We start from the raw sequence: 22,018 nt of genomic DNA, 5'->3' as shown, positions 1-22,018 counted from the left end.
GTTTAAAAAGGTAGGTTTTGAACTGGTTTAAAAAAAAAGTGCCAACCGAGTCTGCTGTCCTAATGACCTGCAGGAGAGTTTTCCATAGTTTTGGGGCGTAGTATAGCTGAAAGCACTATTGACAAATCTATAAATTACAGTCCTTGAAAAAGAATACTGAGCTATGAATCTACACCAACATTTCCATACAATGGACAGTAGAAACATATCATGCAAAGTATTCTGTATTTTCTGTATGACAAATAATAAAGAAACTTGAACTTGAGTCATATTTCTCTCCACTGCAACAAATTCCTTCAGGCAATCATCTGCACAAAGCCTCAGCACATTGCACACGGCTCAGTATGTTTTCCTCATTAAGCAACATTATACTTTTGCACCTCAAGGGAACAGGAATTTTAAGGGGAATTCAAACCTGTGATCATAAAGTCACACATTGAACCAAACCTTTAACAATCCCAAATATCTATTTGATTGCCTTTGGTCTGCTGAAGTGTGTAATCTACATCAGCAGTGAAACATTCAGTATGAGGTCATTAGGAGACGATCTCTCTCTTACCCTCGACTCATAGCGTGTGGATCTGGATAGATCATCAGGCAGTGATGGTAAATCATAGCAAAGAGTGCTGCTGAGTTTGATCAAATAAAAGCTAGTAGCGCTCATATTATAGGCCCTACGTATCTTCAATGTATCCAATGTAGTGCTGTCAATAGTTTAAAATTAACTTAAACTTAAACATTTTAATTAATTAATTATCAATAAATTAATCGCGATTAATCGCATTTTTCGACCGAAGCTTGTAAGATATTTACTTGTATTGAGTAAAATCATGGAATTAATATAGAATCAACACAAAGAAAGTATATTTAGATTCAAAGACTATTTTAATAGCTTTCTTTGATCTTTGAATACAGTTTCTCTCCTGTGAAATACAAATGTTCAACAAAACCATCAACATTGACTTAGCTTGAAAGATCTCTTTATTATATCCGCGGCGTTAACAGAAATGAAAACAACCCAGGCCTATGTTAAAGTGCAGATTGGCTTAGAGGACGATAATGTCTTGTATGAACTACCAGTAATATAAATCATATTCACAACAAAAATGTGTTCCATTCCATCTTCATGTCAGATGATTTTCAAAAAGGTGCATGAGTCAATGCAAAAAAGGAACAAGCAAAGATACTGCTGAAAGTTCAGAACGTTGAAAATGTTTCACTCCATAGATTAATCTAGATACTTTTTTTTAACACTTTCAATAATTTTTATTAATCTCCTAAATTAAAGCATTAACTTTGACAGCCCTAATCCAATGACACCAGTATTGTTTCAGATCGGTTTCTATGGAGTTGGTTTTGAAGGCTGATTTGCGTTTGAGAAATGACAAACAACCCAGATTGTTTGCTTCCCTAGTGCACAATGACAATGTACGTGTGTCAATTGTACTGCACAACTTTGTAAGTTGTTCAAATGCAACCTTGCACCACTGTCACCAAGACAAATTCCTGTGACAGTGACTCAGGAGGTAGAGCGGTCACACGGCATGGCAGTGGAAACATTGCCTTGAATTATAGTCGCTTCAACAATCCCACTATAGCTGTCAAAAGAAAAGGTTCTTTTCAAGAGGAAAAAAGCATTCTGATTGGGCACTAGATTCTGCCTTAATTGAAACCTTATGTGGGGCATGTGGAATTCTGGGATTTTGGCATGCTCCCAAGAATCCCCAGAATGTTGGAGTTTTTTCCCCCTCTGTCGCTCTCTCTCTCTCTCTCTCTCCCTCTTTCTCTTTGCAGGGATTTTTACTTTTTGCAGGGGTGTCTTACATCAGCTCAGTCAGACTTGCTGAAGGCGACTGACGGATAGAGAGAGAGAGAAAGAGGGAGAGAGAGATAGATAAAGAAAGAGAGAGGGAGGGAGCAAGGCTTGGATTTTGTCATCCAGCCCCCTTGACAAGGGACGCTCACTGGAATACTCTACACAGCCAACGTCCGAACAAATGGTCTGAAAGAAGTAACGTCTTAGAAGTAAGTTGATGTTATTCCATCCGTCCATTAATAAAAACCTTTTTCTTTCCTATCCATTCTATTTCAGTGTCTTTGGAGGCTGATGGGTTAGACCTCTTCACTTAAACCACAGGGATGCATGATTGTGCTCGTCTAGAAACGTTTGTCAGTGGTCTTAAGATTTTCTTTTGAGACTTTCAGAGTGTCAGGGTTAATTGTAAATTTGAACTCCATGTACCGTTTTGTGAGTGAGAGTTTCTATCTGCATGGCAGACTAGAATAGAGGGTAACCAGAGTGGTGCGATGACTTTTCAGATCTACTGTATGCTCCACTCTGCTCCGCTGTAAATCCAGCTGTTCATACAGAAACCGTATGGCTTTGTTGTATAGTTGGTTTAATTGTGTAAGGTCAGGGTTTAAGATACAAGGGCAGAGGTTAAGATACCATTATCAAAGTTTCTCTTTGTTTAATACGTCTAAAACTCTCAACCTTGGTAACTAGAGTTCCATCTCTTCTACTACAGGGGTTTACTTTTTATTCTGTATCTATCGGTCGGTATACACTACAGAATTCAGTATCTTTACTACATTTGGAACAAATCAGAATACTGTAATACAATAATCAGTGCTATTGTGATTGATGTGTAATTCTAGTTGGCAGGAACCTTGAGTATTTGGTACTGAAAGAATCGCTTTTAACTGAATAGAAAGATATCAGACGTTGTTTTGTTTTTTTGCTATTGTGGACAAAATAACTATAACTACTGCAGAAGGTGTATGCCTCCTTTTTGAAAGCCCCAGGGCTACTTGCTATTTTACTTGCTCTGTTGTGGTGAGGTAGGGAGTACGTTTTTGGAAAAGTTGAGAAACTGCAGAAAATAAATCCCCTTATTTATTTAAGTCCTCATTTCTCTCAACAACAACAACGGCATGTCAAATGTAATAAGAAATTGTCCAGTGAATGGGCCTCCAGATACAGTATCAAACAGCGTACTCTCGTGTCATGGAGGTGGTATGTAGCCTCCCCTAATGTTATGTAGGTGTTATGTTGGTGGTATGTAGGTGGCATGTAGGTATCCTGCTGTGGTATGTGTGTGATAGATATCCACACAGAGGCCTCATTCAGCCTTGTTGAAGTGGGGGTTGTTTTGATGATACTGTATGGTCACTCAACAGAGGTTTACTCTAAATAATGATGAATAATCAGCTTCTTGTACAACATTGTTGTGAAAACTGTCCAGCCACCTGAGCTTTCAGCATATTTTTGGAAAGGGGCACTGAGTCAATAGGACAGTTGTTATGGAACAGTTGTTATGGAAAGGTCAAGGTGGTGAGTCTGGTATGTGACCCATTCCTGGAAGTGTCTGTGTGTGTGTGTGTGTTTGTTTGTTTGTTCGTTTGTGTGTATGTGTGTGTGTGTGTGTGTGTGTGTGTGTGTGTGTGTGTGTGTCCGTCCGTCCGTCCGTCCGTCCGTGTGTGTGTGTGTGTGTGTGTGTGTGTGTGTGTGTGTGTGTGTGTGTGTGTGTGTGTGTGTGTGTGTGTGTGTGTGTGTGTGTGTGTGTGTGTGTGTGTGTGTGTGTGTGTGTGTGTGTGTGTGTGTGTGTGTGTGTGTGTGTGTGTGTGTGTGTGTGTGTGTGTGTGTGTGTGTGTGTGTGTGTGTGTGTGTGTGTGTGTGTGTGTGTGTGTGTGTGTGTGTGTGTGTGTGTGTGTGTGTGTGTGTGTGTGTGTGTGTGTGTGTGTGTGTGTGTGTGTGTGTGTGTGTGTGTGTGTGTGTGTGTGTGTGTGTGTGTGTGTGTGTGTGTGTGTGTGTGTGTGTGTGTGTGTGTGTGTGTGTGTGTGTGTGTGTGTGTGTGTGTGTGTGTGTGTGTGTGTGTGTGTGTGTGTGTGTGTGTGTGTGTGTGTGTGTGTGTGTGTGTGTGTGTGTGTGTGTGTGTGTGTGTGTGTGAGTGAAAATGTTTTTTTTGTATCCATAAATGTCCTAAAAGCATATTGAATCTATATGTACATGTGATTTGATCTGCGGATACAAATGAAATATTTTAAATGTGTGTGTACGCGTGTATGTGCATGTGTGTGTACATGTGTGTGCATATCTGTGCACGTGAATGCAAATGTGTGTCATCTGACAGTTACTCCTACAATGCACAGGGGCACTTTTAAAGGGGCACTTCACAGAAGAAAATGCTGATTTATTGTGCACATAATCTCACACATATCCCAAGGCTCTAAACTGTTAGACTGACATTTATTGAGACTTAATGAGATATAATACACTATCTCCTCCAGTTATGTCATCAGAGGACACTGAATCCTTGTGTTGTGTTAATTACAGCTCATTGGAATTATGTAGATGGGATGATAAGGATTGCAATAGGGATTGCTATTTTTCATCTACATAATTTCATTGAACTGTAATGAAAACAGAAAGGATTCAGTGTTCTCTGATGACATCACGGGAGGAGATATTTCAACACATTTACTATCACTAACTGAGCCGGACCTGCACCCACGACACTCATGCATGCGTGTTTCAACAAGTGGGAGTCAGTCAGTTACGGACATTCACTATTGTAGGCTGGCCCTCTAGGTCCGGCAAAAAAGGTTCTGAATTTGCAAGATGGATGGATGTCACTCTCTCCATGAGTTTAGAATTTTTTTTATTACGATATATTAAAAACATATAATGGCCCATCAGACCCTCATGAGACAAGACCAGAGAGGAAGACTTCAACAGACCCTCATGAGACTAGACCTGAGAGGAAGACTTCATTAGACCCTCATGAGACTAGACCAGAGAGGAAGACTTCAACAGACCCTCATGAGACTAGACCTGAGAGGAAGACTTCATTAGACCCTCATGAGACTAGACCTGAGAGGAAGACTTCATTAGACCCTCATGAGACAAGACCAGATAGGAAGACTTCATTAGACCCTCATGAGACTAGACCTGAGAGGAAGACTTCATTAGACCCTCATGAGACAAGACCAGAGAGGAAGACTTCATTCGACCCTCATGAGACAAGACCAGAGAGGAAGACTTCATTAGACCCTCATGAGACTAGACCTGAGAGGAAGACTTCATTAAACCCTCATGAAACAAGACCAGAGAGGAAGACTTCATTAAACCCTCATGAGACAAGACCAGAGAGGAAGACTTCATTAAACCCTCATGAGACAAGACCAGAGAGGAAGACTTCATTAGACCCTCATGAGACAAGACCAGATAGGAAGACTTCATTAGACCCTCATGAGACCTGAGAGGAAGACTTCATTAGATCCTCATGAGACTAGATCTGAGAGGAAGACTTCATTAGACCCTCATGAGACAAGACCAGAGAGGAAGACTTCATTAGATCCTCATGAGACTAGACCTGAGAGAAAGACTTCATTAGACTACTTGAAAGAATTTAGCTACAATGCACCTGCATCTGTCCGGCCACACCCACTCTCGCCCATGCACTTAAGAGAGGGGTGTGACTGTACTTCCGCTCTTCCCTAGTCTTGGCCATTATCCAGAAGACAATTAGGGGTCCTCAGTGATTGAGGAGCAGAGCACTCGCTATCTACTCATATAACTAGGGTTATAGGATAACCTTCGTTATATTTCGTAGGTAGCTCCCGCTCTGCTCTATGGGACATAGGAGCGGAGCAGGGAGGAGAGCCTGACAAATGCAGCCGCTGAGGTCCCCTACAACCATCAGCACACCGGGGAGGGTCCGGGCACCCCCACCCCTCACTAGGGAACAGGACACCGACTGTGCGAAAGAGGGGACAGCACCCAACAAACGCACAGGGTGAGCAGACCGTGGGACAAAACCCTGACGCTGCCCGCGAGGCGTCCCGATGGGTCGGGATTCCAAACCCCGACCCCGCGGGCGAAGCCGTAGCAGCGGGGAGCGAAGGAGGTCCCAGCCCCAGGCTACTCAAGGCAGGCTTACCGCCGAGGCCAGGGGCCAGGACCCGACAAAAGGGACCTGGTGAGGTCAATGAGGCCGCGCCATCCACCCAGAGGAAGAGGCTCTGAAAAACTCCCGGAGGAGGAGGCTCTGTAAGGAGGTTCTCTCCCCGAGGAGGAGGCTCCGCTGAGGGGGGGGGGGGGGGGGGGGGGGGCTCCGAAGAACTTCCTTTTTATTTTTTTTTCACAGTTTCTTTATTTTCCCTTTTCAACATGAAACAAGACAATACAATAACAATACTAATAAACAAGACATCACAGGACAATAACAGTAATAATAATAATAATAATAATAATAATAATAATAACGACAATGACAAGACCATCAGTTAAATCAGAATAATGAAAAATAAAATAGTCATGTATAAATTAAATATATAAATTAATAAGAATATATATATATATACATATACATACACACATACATATATATACATGCATATACCCACATGTATGTACCATAAGGCGAGATTACTTGAGCACCAGTCATCTCCAGTATCGACAACCAAGGTCCCTACCCCGTGAGGACCCCAAATCCGGCGCCCCAGCGAGCCAGAGCATCATGCCTCTTTAACACTCCGACTCACCAAGACCTCGAATCAGAGGCCCCCACCAGTCCGAGACTGCGTCTTGTTTGCTTTTCTCATATTTTTATATTCAGAGTTAATGATATTGTTTACACTGTTCATTTTTTCTCATACGTATTTTTAAATAAACAATAATAAATAATAACAACAATGACAACAACAACATCATTGTTATACAACAGACAGGCCTCTTACGCGTCTGTTGTACAACTTCTTCCACTAGGGAAACCCACCTCCAAAAAATACACAACCGGGGATAGACATCCCAAGACCCCCGGCCCCCACCCCTCCCCCAACCAAACAGCAAAACCACCAATCGACACGGCCAGCGACAGCATGCGGATATATTCACATACCGCCACTAGCCGTATCAATCAACAGCCCCTCTGCTCAATCGAGAAAACAGCGGAGACCAAAGGTCCCGGAACATCCACCCCCGGCCGCGCTCCTCCAAGGTCAATCTCTCCAATGGAAGAAGCTGGGATATCTGATCTTGAAACATCTCAAAAGTGGGCGAAGAGTCATTTTTCCAAAACAGGAGAATACATTTCTTGGCAAAGTATGTTATGACAATCAGCAGTCTATATTTTTTTGGATCCATCTGGATTTCTGGTAATTCATTAAGTAAATAGGCACATGGGGACAAGTCAAATTCAGTTTCTAATACAGATTTTGTAAATAAATGAATACAATTCCAGAATCGTTTTAGTTTATCACAGTGCCAAAACATGTGTAGAAATGTTCCTTCGTTAGTTTTACATCTAGGACAGTTTATTGAATTATCTCTAGACATTTTATGCATTTTTATTGGAGTTAAATACAATTTATGGATACATTTAAAATTTGCTTCTTTGATTTTGTTACTTGTAAATGGAAAGTGTATTCTATCACAAATATTTAGCCATGTATTTTCTGCAAATTTCATGGTTAGGTCTGTCTCCCAGATCCTCAACAAAGGCAAAAAAGATGAGTGACATTCTTTGGAGAAGATGTCATAAAATTCACTAATTTTACCTTTAATTGTGGTCGATGACATTAGTATTTCTTCTATTTCATGTAATTCTAGTCTTAGTTTATTTTCTCTTCTCAGTATGTGTATAATGTTTCTCATTTGTAAATATTTAAAGAAATCAGTATTTGGGATGGCATATTCTGTTCTTAAATCCATAAATGATTTTAACTGCATATTTGTATGAAACAGGTCTTTGAATTGACTTATCCCCAACTGAGCCCATTTGAGTATATTAATTGATCTTAGATGTTTATCTAGATCAGGATTGTGATAGATAGGAGAGTATATGGAGGTACAATTGGTGATACCCAGTTTTTTTGAGCAGTCCTTCCAAGCACATAGTGTGTTAAAAACAGTGAAGCAATTACCTATGTTTCTTATCTTTTTAAATTGTTTTATAAATATGAGAGAGTCCAATGGTAACGGGTCAACAAATTTAGCTTCTAACTGAAACCACTGTGAGTCCCGTCTTCCCAACGACCATGACAGTACATTTCTTAATTGGGCTGACCAAAAATAATGTTGGAGGTTGGGGAGACCGAGACCTCCCATGGATTCTGGTTTCATAAGTGTCAATAACTTTATCCTAGGCATTTTGTTGCACCAAATAAATTTTGAGATGGGTCTATTCATAGATTTGAAAAATTCTGTAGATAAGTAACATGGTAACATTTGAAAAAGGAAATTTAGTCTTGGAAGGACGTTCATTCTTATTACATTTATTCTTCCCAGCAGAGATAATGGGAGCGTGGACCATTTACACAAATCAGTTTTTATCTTTTCTATAAGAGGACAATAGTTTTCCCTGTACAAGTTCTCTAGTTGCGGTGTAATGTTTATTCCCAAATATTTAAACCCTTCTGGAGACCAATTGAAAGGATATGTTTTATACATCGTTTCGGTTGGGGTCATATGCAGGAGACAAGCATTTGATTTATTAAAGTTTAACTTATATCCAGAGTATTTTCCAAATTGTTCTATTTCGTTATATAAGTGTGATAAGGACTGTTCTGGGTCTTTTATGTATAAAATAATGTCATCCGCGTATAAGGATATTTTATGTTCCTCCTTATTCATTTTCAGTCCTTTAATGTGAATATTGTCTCGTACACATGACGCCAGCAATTCAATCACCATCGCGAAGAGTGAACTCGACAGTGGGCATCCTTGTCTTGTCCCTCTCGTTAGTGTAAAAAAATCAGAGGAAGCTCCATTGGTAATGACAGCTGCTTTAGGATTTTTATAGATTGCTTTAATCCAAGCGATAAAGTTTGGTCCCATATTAAGCTTGTCAAGTATAGAAAAAAGAAAGTTCCATTCAACCCTATCGAAGGCCTTCTCTGCGTCCAGTGATAGGAGCAGAGAAGGGCTCCGACTGGTGTCCAAATGGTTTATTACATTTAAAAGTTTCCTTATATTGTCAGCAGAATATCTCCCTTTTATGAAACCTGATTGGTCTGGATTAATCAATTTAGGCAAGATATATTCTAGTCTTTTTGCTAATAATTTGGTTATAATCTTGTAATCGTGATCTAAAAGACTAATAGGTCTATATGATGAACAATTTAAAGGATCTTTGCCACTTTTGTGCAATACTGTGATATGTGCTAGGTTCATTGATTGAGGGAGTATTCTATTGTGACAGAAATTATACATCATTGCCATAAAAATGGGATGAAGTTCAGTCCAAAATTCTTTATAAAATTCAGCAGAAAAACCATCTGGTCCTGGGCTTTTATTTATGGGCATTAACTTAATTGTGGCCAGAACCTCTTCTTTTGTAAATGATGAGTTAAGGTATTGCTGGTCTAATTCAGACAATTTTGACAAATTCTTATTTTGTAAGTACTGGTCCAGTTGTTCTTGTGAATGAGAACTTTGAGATTTGTAAAGTGTATTGTAGAATTCAAAGAAAGCTTGATTAATCTCTTTAGGTTGATATGTTATATTATCATTGAGATTAATTGCTTTAATCGTTCTTTCAGTTTGTTCTTTCTTTAATTGATGGGCCAGTAATTTACTTGGTTTATTGCCAAATTCGTAATGCTTTTGTCTAACGTAATTCATTTTTGTTGTAATTTCGTTTGAAATATTAAGGTTTAATTTGGCCCTGGCCACAATTAATTGTCTCCAATTGTCTTCTGTAGACGCTGTCTTATGAAGTGCTTCACATCTTATTACTTCTCTCTCAAGTTCTTGTGCTTGTGCTCTTTTTACTCGCTTTTTAAATGAACCATATGAAATTATTAGTCCTCTTAAAGTGGCTTTTGCAGCCTCCCAGATAATGTTAGGGTCAATGAGGGGGTCATTATTTTCCTTTATGTAGTTTGTAATCCATGTTCGCGTTTTTACTTTAAATTCTTCATCTTGGAGTAATGAATTATCAAATTTCCATTGTTTGGTGAACGAGTTGTTCCTATTAAACTGAATAGTCATGCATATTCTGGCATGATCTGATAAAATGATTGGGCTAATTTCACATTCCTTTATCATGTATATATATTTTGAGTAAATAAAGGCATAGTCTATTCTACTATATGAGTTATGTACATTTGAGAAGAAGCTGTAGTCTTTAATGCCTGGATGTAATTCACGCCAGACATCAATTAGGCCACTTTCTGCACATAACCCTTGGAGAACTTTTGAGGATTTGGAGCTATGGTTAGTTTGACTAGACTTATCCAATGCTGTCATTGTCAGATTAAAATCTCCCGCCATCACTCCAAAACCTTTACAGTTTTCATTGAACAGCAACACCATGTCAGACATAAATGTGGGTTCATCGGCATTGGGGGCATAAATGTTCAAAAAAGTATTGGATGTTCCCCAAATGCAGCCCGACACCAAGACAAACCGTCCGTTTGGGTCTGTAATTGTTTTTTCTACTGTAAATGGTATTGTTTTGTTAATCAAAATAGCCGTTCCCCTGCTATGACTTTTATATGATGAGAAATAGACCTGACCTACCCATTCTCTTTTTAACTTTGCGTGTTCAGTGTCTGACAAATATGTTTCTTGTAAAAAAGCCACATCTACTTTGTTTTCTTTTAGAAGGGATAACATTTTTTTCCTTTTAATAGGATTTCCCAAGCCTTTAATGTTCCACGAATTTATAATTATATCTGACATGGTAGTTGGTGCAATCTTTGAGGAGTATCTATGACTGTATACATTTGCCTCGAAAATATTGCCATTGCTTTTATTAATAAACATGACCAAAAAACAAAAACATAGAACACAAAACATACATATAATACACATACATAGAATAAAAAACATACATGAAATACATCAACCCACCCCAGCCATGGTTTTCTAAACCACGACATTTACCCCCTTACTCCTAGTAGGCCATAGAGAAACAATAATGGAAAAAACAAAATAACTGAAAAAGAATTAAATCTTTCTTATATTGGCCCCTGGAGCTCTTGTCTTCAGTGTAATAACTTCCTTTTATTTATTTGTATTTCTCTTTACACCCCCTCCCCTCTTCACTTCCCCCCATGTTGTTAAATATGAGTTGGTCACCTGATATTACTGAATGGTGAGGGGTGTTTCTTATTAGGCAGATTTTTTTTTCTTTTTTTTTTCTTTTTATTATACTGCTGAGAGTTCTCCTCTCCACATACTTTTTACCATTCAGTCATTGTGACCTTCTAATGTTTGAGAGAAAAATATCAGTGCAAAACAGATGCATGTTAAATTCGTGCTATTCCTTGTACCCCCCTCCCTTCCTTTAGTTATGGTATCGTCCGTATGACGTCACACGTTGTTGCAGGAAGTACCGCTGCCAGACAGTAAATATACACGTTGAGGAGAAAAGAAAGAACAGCCGATCGCGACTGTATTGGCAAATCAATACCCCTTCCTCTGGGGTTTCAAAGTCAAGTGATTTGTCCGTATTATAACAGTCATAATGAGGGGGTGCAAACAAACAAAACAAAAACGTAAATGTCATCTTCTTACCTCCACCATGGGTAACGGTTTACGAGGCAAACCTCAGTCCAGCTCGTCGGCGAATGATTCTGCCTCTTTTGGATCGTCAAACAGGACAATTTTGTTTTTATGGAGGATTCGAAGCCGGTGAGGGTATGCAAATCCTCGAAACATGCCCTTTTCGATGAATATCTTGGTCATCCGGTCGAATTCTCTGCGTCTTCGACGTACCTCTGTGGGCAGGTCCTGGCGAATGGTGAGTTTGGCTTCCCCCTCTGTGATTGTAGATTTCTTTGCTGCTTGTAGGATCAGCTCTTTGTCCCCGATTCGTAAAAAGCGGATTAGGACTGGTCTGGGATATTTCCCAGCGTGTGGTTGTGATTGTGGTCGCGCTGGGCGAAATACTTGTTCCAGGTCGAGTGTTTTTTCCAATGAAAGCTTGAGCCAGTTGGGTAGCTTGTGCTGAATGTACTCAGGTAGAGTTTGGTCACCCTCCGATTTCTCTGGAAGCCCCAGCAAAACCAGATTTTTCCTCCTCCCTCTGTTTTCCAACTCATCCGTTTTCATCTCCATTGTTCTCAATGTCTTTTCGGCTCGGTGTAACTCTCGCTGGGTTGTTTGCAGGTTGTCCTCTAGTGCAGAAATCCTCTCTTCCGCCTCATCCAGGCGCTGCTTGTGTTTGTCGACTACTTTGTTTGTTTTAGTCAGTCCTTCTTTAATCGCCGATACTTGGTTTGTCACCTTTTCCAGACGAGTATCGATACCGTCTAAACGGCCCAATATTGCAATGCGTTGAGATTTTAACTCTGACATAATTTCGACCAGAGTGGGGTCATTGTCTGTTTCAATTGTTTGGTCGTCGACATCTGGTTTGTTTCGCTGGCCTTTCCTTGTTGTTGTCATCTTGCAAATCACCACGTTTTATCAAAAGCCTTTACTTAATTTAAGTTGAAACAAAATTATCGAAATTGTCCTTGAGTGGAGGTAAGAATTGCAAATTTAATCACTGAGACAGTGTAGAGCTCTTAGTTCAGGCAGCCATCTTGTTTCCCAGCAGCCGAAGAACTTCCTGAGGAGGCTCTGAAACTCCCTGAGGAGGAGGCTCCGAAGTTCTCTGAGGAGGCTCTCCCCCATAATCCCGTGGGGTCAGCTGGCATACCGGGGAAACAAGCACTCCAAAAGAGGATGTTGATCCCTTAACCCAGGCCGACAGGTAACAAGAGCAAAGCTCGACCTGCGCCCGGAGGACTGCGAACTATACAGGAGTGCCTAGAGGGGCTGACTGTAAAAAACAGTACCCCGACGGCCCACCCGCTGAGCGGGGGGGGGTGTTCGGCATGCCGTGCACAATGTCACCATCTCGTGGGGTCACAACCCCCCGGACCCTGACTCCGCCAGTAAACCGACCTCGCCACGAACCCTGACCCCGCAAATCTATTAATCCCGCGGGGTTGGGGTTCAGAGAAAAGAGTTTGACACAATTGGCAGACGTCATAAAACATGCGGGGGCATACTCTCGAGGAGCCAGGGTCGAACCCGGGCTCTACCAGAGGGTTGACTCCGCTACCGGCATACAGGGGAGACAACCACAACAAACAGAATGGTTGCTCCCTTAACCCATCGAATCTGGGAAACACATCTGCGCGTATACACAGGCTATACAATGCAGTTATTTTTTTTAATACACTTTTTTCCTCCTATTTTTCTGTATTTTCCTCCCATCCCAATTTAGTCGTTAGCCGATTCCCCCCTCCCCTTCCTGGTCATTGCGCGCATGTGCCCCCCACTGGTTGGTCTAGGGAGCCCTGAAGTCTATCACATGCTTCCTCCGATACATAGGAGACAGCCAGCAGCCTATTTTCACCTGGCAGCGAGGATTGGTGAATTGTAACGCGTGGGAGGTCACACTACCTTCACCATTTCCCTCCCTCGCTGTGCAGGCGCCCTGACCGACCTGTAGGAGTCGCTGTTTACAACGACCAGATTACCACCCACCGGCTTCCCTCCCGCTGACACTGCCAATTGTGCCAGTATGACGACCGGCCAAGCAGCCGGATTCGATACCAGTGTCTCTGCGGTGGTAGACAGACGCTTAGTCCGCTGTGCTACCTGGCCGCCTTTATACAATGCAGTTTTAAGGTGTTTCAGGTCTAAAAATGGGTTAACCCAGGCCGACAGGCAACAAGAGCAAGGCTCGGCCTGTGCCTGGAGGACCGGGAACTACACAGGAGCGCCTAGAGGGGGCTAATACGCCGCACTCAGACGGCCCCCCCCCACCCGCCGAGCGGGGAGGGAGGGGTGAAAAGAATGCAGAAAGGAAAACCTACTTAACAGTTTGCAGAAAGGGTACAATATAGTACGGTTCAATGCACACAACTGTTAAGGGGATGTAGATCAGAGGAAGTTGTTTGTCTTGTCCACATCGGGGTCCCCCACTTTCAACTCGTAGTGACACTTATGACACACAACATTCATGACATCAGCCTGAGAACTCATATGACTAGGGTTACAGAATAACCCTCGTTATACCCCGTTTCAGGTGCATGTCCAAACATATTCGGGCGAACATCGCTGAAATATTGGGAGTAAGCACCACCTATCGCGTCCCCCGTGGGACTGCGATGATGGTCTGCCTTGCCAACAGAGATTGAATCTCGTCGGCCAGGGCTGTCGTTGCCGCGGACTCCGATAATAGAGTCTGTTTCAGAACCCAAAAACGGAGGGCGAGGGTGTGCAAATTGCCACACGAGCCCCGCTCTCAACGTTCCCTCCATCCACACCGACATGTGGTACTGCTGTAGCCACACGGTAAGAATCACAAAGCGGCCTCGTAGCCAACTGGCGCTGGCCTGCTAAGAATCGTAGATAGGTAACCCGGTCCCTCCCACTGTGCTTTGCGAACCCTGGCTTCGCCGACAAGGGGTCCTGTGGGGCGGGGTTCCTCCCGACTGCGCCAGCAAGGTATCTCGTGGGGTTGGGGTTTCGTACCCTGACTCAGCCAACGAGGCTGGGGTCGGGGCAATTGCACCCAAGGGGGGGGGACAGGACAGAAAGGGGCTGTTTGAAACGGGAGGAGCAGCAGTCACTACCCCTGGTAAATGAGGCGGCTCCCCCGTTGAGCATTGTCCCGTTTCAGCCAAGCGATTAGCCCGCTGGGGACGCTGCTCTACGGCTGGACATGCATAATGTGTGGTCCCGCGATGCCTACAAAGGGAAAAAACATACGCCCTACGGCTTCATCCCACAAGATAGACATTTGTCTACTTGACATGAATTCTTATAGAGTTATAGAATAACCCTCGTTATATCCCGTTTCAGGCACATGTTCAAACATGTTTGGGTGACATCGCTACACGTTTGTTCCAACCAAACAACGACCTGGGTGCCTGTGACGTTTTACGGCCGGGAATCCCAGCCCCCCCCCCCCTTCCCCACGACGAGCAGGGTACGCAAATATTTGCCCTAACGTCACTTATGACAAGTCATAACGCGGCGTGAGTCTCGGAACGTGCGTGCTGCGTTGTGTGTGTGAGAGAGAGAGAGAGAGAGAGAGAGAGAGAGAGAGAGAGAGAGGGAGAGCGCTATCTACAATGTATAAAACAACAGCCTAGAGGCTTTTAAATACAACGAGGTCATAGACTGATATTTCACATACACCAAGCAATGCTGTTGCATTTCATGGCAATCACACAGATCATCGTTTCACACCAAACTTTGAGGGGTGCTATGTATATGAGCACACCTGACGACATGGGCTGTTGTAATGCAAAGACAGCTGCTGTGGTCGTACTTAGCGCGTGCACACAAAAATGCGACTCGTCCCTCGCCGGGTGCTCACCTGGCTACTTGTCTTTGCATGACAATGGCTCAGGTCGTCAGAGACCTGAGCTCAGAGATGGAACAAGCAGCCATTTTCCGCGTGGTCCTAGTGCCGCGTTGAGTCACTGTTTATTATCGTGTAACATTGTTTTGGACGGTAAAAAAGTGCAAGGGACAATAACTGCCTTCTGAAAACATGCAGGGGACCCCATTCCCCCCCCCCCACATAATTACGCCCCTGCATGCATGTGCTAGTGGTTCAAGAATAAATCGCAAATTACTTTGGGTATGCAATCGACAGGCATTTTATGCAAAACTAGCCCGCTGCTTGCCCGATGGATAAGAGGATATCAGTGTTGATGACATCAGTGTTGATGTGGGACTATTAGACTTCACTATAGGCTGGTGGGGTAGACAGGAAATGAGCCTTATCAGTGTAAATAAGCTCTTTGTCAAATCAGATTGGAGTAATTGCTCACAGGGAGGGGAAAATATGAAAAACCTGAGGTGCAATGTGAGACAGAAGCGAGCACAGGGATACGATGACAATTGCGTGTGCCCACGCACACTCATGCACACACACACACACACACAGGCTAGTGGTTAACGATGAAGCCGGAGTGGAGCCAGATTAGGAGTGTGTGCTATCACGGTGTCTCTCAGACATGTCATTTAAATTAGCGGCCCTGCTCTCCGAGGGCCCAGACCCTGACTGACATCCTCACATACAGGCACTAATCATACACCACAGCAAAGGCTGTAATTTCAGCTCCGCTTTCAAAACACTGCAGTGGAGGCATGCATGCCCACTGCTTACATAGGTTAGCTGTAACCCTATGTTAGCGCTGTTTGATCGGATGTGTTGTGAAATCGATGCTTCTGGCAGGGCAAGCCAGATGCACACTCTGCGTAGGTACATGCTGTAATTTGGTATATATAGCAGCATCCCAAAGCACATTATCCCTAAAATACCGTGCTGTTGATTTTGAATCCCCACACGTGCCCGAACTTCGACCCTGCCCTAACCGACACCCCTCCCTTCGCCTACCCATTGAGGGAGATTGTGTTACATGTAAACTGAACGTTGGCGCGTATATTCACGTTGTTCTAAACTTAGACCTGGAGTCAGAAAGAGACAGAAAGGCACTCGATCAGTTGCCATGGCCGACGAGGAGCAATACGCCTTCACTGCCATGGAGATCCATCACTGGATATATGCTTCCTCATGCTGGAATGATAAACGGCTGTGATGGAACTGGAATTATTTGATGCGGAACAAAGAAAGGAAGTCTCAAATAGACAGATGGTCTGCAGTCCTACTGTGAAATTCAGGCAGACCAAAAGAAATAGAGGTGTGCGCGCACACTCTCTCTCTCTCTCTCTCTCTCTCTCTCTCTCTCTCTCAGGGGCGTATCTAGACCCAGCACTCTACTGGGGCACAGGGGGGCACAGAAGTATATGAATTTTTTTTGCCGGTTTTGGACGGTTTTTGGGCGAAAATGGGTGGATTTTGTAACTATTTTTTTTACTTTATTTTGGTTTTAGGGTTAGGTTAGGGTTATGTTATTTAATTATTTTGGGGAGCCAGCCCCCCAAACTCCTGAAATGCATAGAAATCTATGAAATAAATAAAACAATCTGACATTTATATTAAAAAGAGCTAGCCCCCCAAACCCCTAAAATACATAGAAATCTATGCATTTTGGAACAGTTACTATATATATAGTCAAGAAAGCATTTAGTCACTTAAAGTTTAAAGTGCTTTACTTGCATTGAACATTGCATTGAACATTGAACATTGAGAAGACATCATTAGAAAGCACAATGTATGTTTCCATAGTTACGCAGATGACACACAATTGTACATCTCCGCTGAACCAAATGATCACACAGCTATAAACTCCATTTCTGCCTGTCTCTTAGCAATAAACAAATGGATGACGAACAACTTCCTAAAATTAAATGAGGGCAAAACTGAAATCCTATTAGTCGGTCCTGAAATGTTACAGAGCAATATGGGGCAACTTACTCCTTGGATCAAACCCGAAGTTACAAGTAAGTAACCTACACTGGCTTCCGGTAACATTTAGAATTGATTTCAAGGTCCTCCTCCTTATATACAAAGTATAAACATTGCGATCATCTACTACTGGTCTATTGAAGGTTCCAAGCCACAGTCTAAAGAAAATCGGGGATGCAGCCTTTGCTAACTATGCACCAAAGTTATGTTAGTTGGGGTGAAGGGGGGCGGGTGGGTGAAGGGGGGGGGTGAAGGGGGGCGGGGGGGTGAAGGGGGTGTTTCCCCCCTTGGTAGATTTTTTTTGTCAAATCAGTTGTGCAATAGTCTCTTTTGGTGAGTTGTTTCTATACAATTCAGTTATATGACATTTCGGTATGACACAGGACTACACAAGCATTTTTAGTATAGAAATGTGTCAACAGAACAGACTAAAGCAGGGAACCACAATATTTTGCATACGAATTATGCAGAATGTAATATCATAACTGTCTATTACTTTTCTTGCAATTGAGCCAATTTTCCTTAGGTACGGTTTTGAGGTGTGTGTTCAACAGAATGTAGTATCAAAAACACATTCACAAAAAGTATGGGTTACTGAATGCTGAACTGCACTATTATAATCACTAAGCCAGACCTTACCTGTGTCCCTGTATCACTTGTCTCTGCTGCCCTTTGATAAAAAAACGTCCCTATGTGTCACGATGGGGTAGGTAGAATGCAATAATACAGAAAGGGAAGGAATGGAGGAGGCAGAGGCGAGGAGTGAAGCTTGGAGAAGGGTGTTTACTGTAGAATCCAGTGCAATACAAGGAACATACAGAAACTACATAACAAACTTCACAATACAAAGCAACAAACACTAAGACTTACTAGAAGGAGAACGGTGCGACACGACGTGGATAGGAACAGGGGGTAACTGGAGGTATGTCGCTACACCGAAGGGAGGACAGACAGAACCCTATATACCCCAACTAAGTAACAATTAAGAACACCTGGCCAACACAGAATCACAAACAACACCTAGACAATAAGCAAAGAACAACTAAACACAACTAAACACAAAAGCAACTCCTAACAACCCAAAACAGTGCATGACATCACACCAGGGAAGGGAAAGACAATGACAGCACACACCAGGACACCACATTGATTACACAATTAATTACTGTTAATACAGTGGTCAAGATACTTGTCATTGTAGCGTGCACCAATTGTTTGTGACCACTAGAGGGTGGTAGGGCGCCAATGTCAGGCCGAGGGCCAATGTCAGATGGAGGGCATTGCCCAAAGTTAGGTGGAGGGTACTGCCCAATGTTACCATCCTGCCCAGTCCAGCCAGGACCGGGCCTAGGATCATGACACCTATGTCCATTTTCCTTTTTTTTGGCATATTTCAGTTAGTCACAGTAAAAGTCACCTAGTAAAAGTGAGATAATTGACAATATCAAAACATGCTAGGGCTGTACCGAATAGTTCGAAGCTTCGTTCATAATGTTGACATTCGAATTCTAAATCAACATAAAAAATTTAATTTTTTTTTTTTACATTTTTATTTGCCAAGGTATGGCGAGTGCCATACCTTGCCATACCAAATGGACGCCCCTGGTCCAAGCCACAGTCTAAAGAAAATCGGCGATGCAGCCTTTGCTAACTATGCACCAAAGTTATGGAACACACTACCTATGGACATTAGGGAAGCTAGATCTCTTAATATTTTCAGAAATAAGCTAAAAACGTACCTCTTCACCATAGCCTTCTAATACACCCCGCTGTTGATTGTACTGTATAGCACTATTTTACTCTGGCCATTCTATTGCATAATTTTACTATCTATTCTACTATTCTATTATTGCACTGTATTATTGGTGTGCAAACCAGTCAACTTACAAAAAAGAGCCTGTTGGAGGATTTCAACAAGATAAATGCGACAACAGTGCAAAATATTTCACTATAATATTTCAAAGCAAAGTAAAAAATATTATAATAATTATTTGATCATGTTAAAAAAGGGAAAATAAAAACACTTGTAAAAAAAAAAAGATTATCAGTGGGCGTGCCCTACTGATAGTGGTCTAAATACGCCGATGTCTCTCTCTCTCCCTCTCTCTCTCTCTCTCTCTCTCTCTCTCTCTCTCTCTCTCTCTCTCTCTCTCTCTCTCTCTCTCTCTCTCTCTCTCTCTCTCTCTCTCTCTCTCTCTCTCTCTCTCTCTCTCTCTCTCTCTCGGACAGACACAAACACACATCCAGCAGTGACTTTCTAAGGTCTGTTCTGAGTTTGCACACGTGGCCTCTGACATTTAGCCTCATTTGTCAACTGCCTGGTGTTATTATTATCTTTATAGGTGCATTTCCATCCTTAAAGGGGCACTTCACCAAGAAACAATGCTTATTTATTTTGCACATTATCAAAATAAATAAAGGTTTTTGAGAGTGAATGAGTTTGAATATGGCTACCAGTGATGTCATCGGGCACATTTAATCCTTGTGTTGTATTAATTACAGCTCCATGAAATTATGCTATGCCTTGTCTTATACTTATAGAGACTGCTACCTTATCATTTCATTGAGCTGTAATTAACACAAGACAAGGATTCAATGTGGCCATATTTAAACTCATTTACTCTCAATATTCTGTCAAACTAAATGAATGTGTGCAAAACTGTTTATAGAGTTTTTGGATATATGCGAAAAATAAATCAGTATTGTTTTTTGGTGAAGTGCCTCTTTGAGTGATCACTTTGCTTGCTTTGTGAATAACAATAGTGTTTTATCCTCTTGTCACGTCTTTTTGTGGTGTTTACATGCGTGGCACACTGTTGCCTGTCTTTATCTGTTTCTCGTTTGTGTTCTCTCTCTCCTTGGCGCTCTCCCTCCTCTTTGGGAGTGTCACATGATATGACATATGGCAGATATAAAAGCTTATGTTATTATGTACAAACGTCAAAATGTAGTGCAGCAAACACCATGTGCTTGTCATAGATGCCATACAATCCCATAACAGAAGAGTATCTGTTATTTAAAAGCCTGAATTGAAATGTTTTGCAAGACATACATTTCCTCCAATATTTAGGTCAGTGATGTGAATCTGAGCAGTTTATAATTCATTGGATTGTATATACATGTACATTGATATGGTTCACTTTTTAGAGTGGATATTTAACTACTTTTGTCAGTTGAAACCTAAAGGGAAAATTCACTCTAACCCTTTCACTACCACACCACCAAGGGTTAACCCTTTCACAACCACACTACAGAATGTTAACCCTTTCACTACCACACTACAGACGGTTAACCCTTGCACTACCACACTACAGACGGTTAACCCTGTTCAAATAGAATGCACTTCTTATTTATATAATGCTGTGCAGCTCCGTTTTGATTTGTGAATATGAACAAGTCAAGTTAAAGTTCTTTAATAGTTGTCATACAGAAGTACAGAATACTTTCATACAAAATGCTTCTTACTGTTACGCTCCAGAGATTGTGCTAGACAAGATAGTATCAAATAACATAATAACATAATATAGCATGAATTTAGAAGAAGAAAATGAGGTCACAGTGTTCGGTATAGACATATGTACAATGTTCTGAGTTACCATATAATATACAATACACAATACTATGCAGTGTACTAATGTACAGTACTATCTAGTGCAAAGCAGAAATGGGATGAGGTACAATTTAGGTACAATTTACAGTAAGGTGTACGAGTTGTAGTGCAATCCTTCATCTATAAAGTCCATTCATCCAAAGTCTCTACTAGAGACAAGATTCTAGTGATGATGTCATCAAGAGACAAATCCTGGAGATGCTCTGTTTCATAGCTGCAGGCCATGCATTTAAATAAAGTAACATTTGGATGCAATAGCTCAAACTAAATTCACATGAGCCCACAGAGTCAGTAAATAATTCATTGTAAATGGACCAACTCAAAAAAGTAGTTTGATGATGTCACAAATTCAAGTCGTCATGCAGTGCTTTTCTTAGCAAGATCGTTGTCTATATTTAATGTATTAAGGTTCCCCAATAGTTGTAGCAGAAGCAACAGCTATTATTCCTGGAATCCATACAAAACACAATATTCTATAGATAACAGTACATAATCACAATAAAACATCCCACCACCACCACAACAACAACAACAACAACAACAATAACAACAACATACAAAACACAACACAGGACCTTGCTCTATTTAGTGAAAACAGATAACAAAAGGACATCTATGGAGATACTGTATACACAATCAAATATTTCCTATTATTGAGTTGTAGTTATTGATCAGACCATGCCATATTATAAATCAAAGTCAAAATAGCCCCTGCAAAAAGCATCACAGTGCTTAAAAAATATCATTGAAATAGCACAATGTAAATTCTGTTCTAGGTTGGATTTTCTCTTTAAGGAAGCGGGGCGTGGTGTAAGTTCCCTTGGAAGCAACAGTTGTGATTGGAGGGTCAAGGAAAGAGGGTGGGGTTTGAGATGGGTTAATGGTGGCCTATACTAGTCAATAGCATGCCAGACAATGTTTAATTATGGCCTTGATAAAAAAAGAAAAAAAGAAAAAAAAGAAAGAAAAGAAAAGAAAAGTAAAAAAAAAAGAAAAAAAGTAACCCGTCCCTTCAGTTGCTCTGGGAGGCGCATGCTCTTGGTTTAAGCGGCACACTGGGGATGGACTGGACTGC

General features: G+C 41.8%; 1 protein-coding gene across 1 annotated transcript in view; it reads left to right on the top strand.

The window, feature by feature from the left end:
- The first annotated feature begins 1,845 nt into the window (after window positions 1-1,845).
- Window positions 1,846-22,018, top strand: part of ddr2a (discoidin domain receptor tyrosine kinase 2a) — a 136,389-nt gene continuing 116,216 nt past the window's right edge. Inside the window, exon 1 of the mRNA XM_084308422.1 lies at window positions 1,846-2,025. The gene's annotated coding sequence lies outside the window, so the exon portion shown is untranslated. The remainder of the gene's footprint in view (window positions 2,026-22,018) is intronic.

The sequence above is a fragment of the Notolepis coatsorum genome (genome assembly GCF_963971535.1).
Source record: "Notolepis coatsorum genome assembly, chromosome: 2".
NCBI classification, from domain to species: Eukaryota; Metazoa; Chordata; class Actinopteri; order Aulopiformes; family Paralepididae; genus Notolepis; species Notolepis coatsorum.
Note: the sequence above shows the minus strand (reverse complement) of the source record. Positions and strands in the feature narration are given on the sequence as shown.